At 53.1% G+C, this 5000-nt stretch overlaps 1 non-coding gene across 1 annotated transcript in view; it reads left to right on the top strand.

Annotated features, from left to right (window-relative positions):
- The first annotated feature begins 3689 nt into the window (after nucleotides 1-3689).
- The window catches only part of LOC126149372 (small subunit ribosomal RNA), a 1909-nt gene continuing 598 nt past the window's right edge, over nucleotides 3690-5000 (top strand). The window contains exon 1 of the ribosomal RNA XR_007530824.1: nucleotides 3690-5000. This exon is cut by the window's right edge and continues 598 nt beyond it. This is a non-coding gene — a ribosomal RNA (small subunit ribosomal RNA).

Raw genomic sequence — 5000 nt, 5'->3', positions numbered from 1 at the left:
GTGCCCCACCCCAACCGCCCAAATCGCAACTCCAGCGGATGAACGGCGGACTCTTCCCGCACTCGTAACGTGCAATCCGCCCCTATATCTTGCGTTTCATGAAGAGTTATATCGAATATGCCATATTCCCGCTGTCCCTATACATGCTGTAAGTAGCTCGCTTGCTACAGCAGCAGCAGCAGCAGCACCACCTCCGCGCGCTTCCCTGGGGGCACTGAACCGCAGGATGCGAGACCCCACGCCCAGTGGCAAACAGGGCTCCTCTCAGAATATAGGCGGTCCCTACCCCTCACAACGATGACGGTGGGAGGGCCGTTTTACGAGACCATTTCCTGCGGTGCCAACGCTGTCGTAGAGCCGATACTCCATCTTTGGTACAAGGCAATCATTCCGCTGTAAATCAGTACGTCACTCGTAGTTCAGTCACCTCACAGCACTGCTCAGTAAACTATGCAGGCCCACATAGATAGATTATGATAGATTATATACGCAAATGCCCCTATACATGCTGAACGTCCGTACACACAAAATGAACCACACGTCAGCCACACACTCTATCACACACTACTCTCTGCCTGTAACAGACACAGATACAACTACTAAGCACCAGCATGGACCAACGTCCGGTGCATCCTATCCGCCACAGTACACCAACTACGCTATGATAACCAGACCGGGAGGTCCAATCATAAAACAGAATACCCCACTCGTCCGACAACCACAATTGCTCAGAGAAGCCACCAACACCCACACATGTCCTACACAGGGGTGCACCCATCACCACCACACTGCCTCGTCTTACAGCACAAACACACTGGCAGGAATGAAACACACAGGTCTGCCGCAACCACAGACACGGCTCGCCCCCTCTCACTGGCGAAAAGCGCATCCCGACGTGACATAACTCCTTTGACACACTGACGCTGCCTCGGGCATCCACGTCCTACGGTCGATATCAACGAACCTCCCCCCCCCCCCTCCCCCCCACAACACGCCATCCCATACCACATTGTGTACCGTACCCAAACCTAACGTGTACTGTACTACAACGCAATGTGTACCATAACACAACCCAGTTTGTACCTTAACCTAACCTATGTCACCTTAACCTAACCTATGTCACCTTAACCTAACCTATGTCACCTTAACCTAACCTATGTCACCTTAACCTAACCTATGTCACCTTAACCTAACCTATGTCACCTTAACCTAACCTATGTCACCTTAACCTAACCCATCTTGCACCTTAACCTAACCCATCTTGCACCTTAACCTAACCCATCTTGCACCTTAACCTAACCCATCTTGCACCTTAACCTAACCCATCTTGCACCTTAACCTAACCTATGTTGCACCTTAACCTAACCTGTGTTGCACCTTAACCTACCTCAATTTGCACCGCAATGTAACGCAATTTGCACCGCAATGTAACGCAATTTGCACCGCAATGTAACGCAATTTGCACCGCAATGTAACGCAATTTGCACCGCAATGTAACGCAATTTGCACCGCAATGTAACGCAATTTGCACCGCAATGTAACGCAATTTGCACCGCAATGTAACGCAATTTGCACCGCAATGTAACGCAATTTGCACCGCAATGTAACGCAATTTGCACCGCAATGTAACTCAATTTGCACCGCAATGTAACTCAATTTGCACCGCAATGTAACTCAATTTGCACCGCAATGTAACTCAATTTGCACCGCAATGTAACTCAATTTGCACCGCAATGTAACTCAATTTGCACCGCAATGTAACTCAATTTGCACCGCAATGTAACTCAATTTGCACCGCAATGTAACTCAATTTGCACCGCAATGTAATGCAATTTGCACCGCAATGTAATGCAATTTGTACCGCAATCTACCCCCACATTGTGCCTTAACCTAACCCACATTGTGCCTTAACCTAACCCACATTGTGCCTTAACCTAACCCACGTTGTGCCTTAACCTAACCCACGTTGTGCCTTAACCTAACCCACGTTGTGCCTTAACCTAACCCAAGTTGTGCCTTAACCTAACCCAAGTTGTGCCTTAACCTAACCCAAGTTGTGCCTTAACCTAACCCAAGTTGTGCCTTAACCTAACCCAAGTTGTGCCTTAACCTAACCCAAGTTGTGCCTTAACCTAACCCAAGTTGTGCCTTAACCTAACCCAAGTTGTGCCTTAACCTAACCCAAGTTGTGCCTTAACCTAACCCAAGTTGTGCCTTAACCTAACCCAAGTTGTGCCTTAACCTAACCCAAGTTGTGCCTTAACCTAACCCAAGTTGTGCCTTACCCTGCTCTGTAATTGGCATATGACACGTTACATTAATGTATTGTCCAACCGCAACCCGCTCAGAATGTTGTGTACACAGCTACGTGTCATCTCCCCATAACAGCTGCATTGCAGTGTGGTACGCCATAGAGACGTGTGGGAGTAATGGACGCAGTGGATGGCGATCAGCATGAGCCGTCTGTTCATGTAGTGGCGCGTGTATGCAGACGTAGTAGTCTCTTCTCACACAATGTGATAGCACGGTGCCCCGCGTTCCACATCTGCGACATGCTACAGAGGCCGGTTGACAGTTGGTCGCGCAATGGACATCGCATACGTACGGGGGCACCTTCCACGTGCCCTCTAGTCGGGCACATTTTGTTGCGTGGATGTGAGCGGATGTAGTGTGTCTTGACACCTGACAGGCAGGCATGCAATAATAGTTGACTTTGCAAACGGGGATGGACGTGTACGTTTACTGGTGACGTTACGCAAATGAACAACTGGTAACCCGTTGTGGTGCGGTTGTCCTTGCTGGAGGTACATCTGTGAGGGCAACGATCGGTACAGCTACGAAGCGGTCCCCACCATACCAACGAACGTGAATGTGAATCTGGGTGTGAAGCGATACGCGGCTGTGGGTGGGTGGGACTGTCCCCGGCCGGTGAGGGGGGGCCGCCCGGCGTGCTGGCCGCGCGGTGCGTGGGCGCACGCGCTACAGCCGGCTGGTGGGGGCGCCCAGTGGCAGGCGCGCCGGCCGACGGACGCGGCAGGCGGCGCAGCTGCGCGCCGGGGCACCCTGCGCGCGGCGCCGTGCAGCCAAAGTGGGTCCTCGCCGGCCCGGTGCGAAGCGCGGTGGACATCTGCAGTGTGCTGGTCCGATTGAGGACTGTGTGCGTTGAGGATGCGCCGCCGCCCGGCACTCGGCGCCGCGACGCCGTCTGCTGCTCGGTCGCCCCAGCGGTTCTCGCTGGTGGTTTGTATCGCAGTTGTGCAGACGTGTTGGCACGTGCGCTGTGCTGGGAGAGTTCGCTTCGGCACCCACGTGGGGCCTTTGCCCTTCTGTGGCGCTGGCGTTGGAGCTGCCGGTCACCGTAGGTGGCGCGTGTTGTCTCCCGCCGGCAATGCCACGACAGCACGCTCCCGGGCCTCTGTCGGCAGCGGCAAGCTCAGTTGGGAGCACGGGTGGTCGCACCTAAAGCGTCTACTCGCCTAACTCCGGGCGATTGCGCCTCTCTCGAACCCGACCAAGTACTTAGGACGGCGCTGCGCGCCGCCGGGACCTGAGAGGGTTTCGAGGTGTATTGTGCAGGGGAGCTCAGCCTCCTCCTGTTTGCAGAATAATTGAGCGGACGCTTGCGTGTTCGCGCGGGCCCCTGGGACACACTCCCGGGCGGCCGGCTGCTCAGCTCTAGTTGACGCAGCTCCCTGGTTGATCCTGCCAGTAGTCATATGCTTGTCTCAAAGATTAAGCCATGCATGTCTCAGTACAAGCCGCATTAAGGTGAAACCGCGAATGGCTCATTAAATCAGTTATGGTTCCTTAGATCGTACCCACGTTACTTGGATAACTGTGGTAATTCTAGAGCTAATACATGCAAACAGAGTCCCGACCAGAGATGGAAGGGACGCTTTTATTAGATCAAAACCAATCGGTCGGCTCGTCCGGTCCGTTTGCCTTGGTGACTCTGAATAACTTTGGGCTGATCGCACGGTCCTCGTACCGGCGACGCATCTTTCAAATGTCTGCCTTATCAACTGTCGATGGTAGGTTCTGCGCCTACCATGGTTGTAACGGGTAACGGGGAATCAGGGTTCGATTCCGGAGAGGGAGCCTGAGAAACGGCTACCACATCCAAGGAAGGCAGCAGGCGCGCAAATTACCCACTCCCGGCACGGGGAGGTAGTGACGAAAAATAACGATACGGGACTCATCCGAGGCCCCGTAATCGGAATGAGTACACTTTAAATCCTTTAACGAGTATCTATTGGAGGGCAAGTCTGGTGCCAGCAGCCGCGGTAATTCCAGCTCCAATAGCGTATATTAAAGTTGTTGCGGTTAAAAAGCTCGTAGTTGGATTTGTGTCCCACGCTGTTGGTTCACCGCCCGTCGGTGTTTAACTGGCATGTATCGTGGGACGTCCTGCCGGTGGGGCGAGCCGAAGGCGTGCGACCGCCTCGTGCGTGTTCGTGCGTCCCGAGGCGGACCCCGTTGAAATCCTACCAAGGTGCTCTTTATTGAGTGTCTGGGTGGGCCGGCACGTTTACTTTGAACAAATTAGAGTGCTTAAAGCAGGCAAGCCCGCCTGAATACTGTGTGCATGGAATAATGGAATAGGACCTCGGTTCTATTTTGTTGGTTTTCGGAACCCGAGGTAATGATTAATAGGGACAGGCGGGGGCATTCGTATTGCGACGTTAGAGGTGAAATTCTTGGATCGTCGCAAGACGAACAGAAGCGAAAGCATTTGCCAAGTATGTTTTCATTAATCAAGAACGAAAGTTAGAGGTTCGAAGGCGATCAGATACCGCCCTAGTTCTAACCATAAACGATGCCAGCCAGCGATCCGCCGCAGTTCCTCCGATGACTCGGCGGGCAGCCTCCGGGAAACCAAAGCTTTTGGGTTCCGGGGGAAGTATGGTTGCAAAGCTGAAACTTAAAGGAATTGACGGAAGGGCACCACCAGGAGTGGAGCCTGCGGCTTAATTTGACTCAACACGGGAAACCTCACCAGG

Source organism: Schistocerca cancellata, unplaced genomic scaffold (assembly GCF_023864275.1).
Source record: "Schistocerca cancellata isolate TAMUIC-IGC-003103 unplaced genomic scaffold, iqSchCanc2.1 HiC_scaffold_925, whole genome shotgun sequence".
NCBI classification, from domain to species: Eukaryota; Metazoa; Arthropoda; class Insecta; order Orthoptera; family Acrididae; genus Schistocerca; species Schistocerca cancellata.
This window is presented reverse-complemented; position numbering and strand designations above follow the sequence as displayed.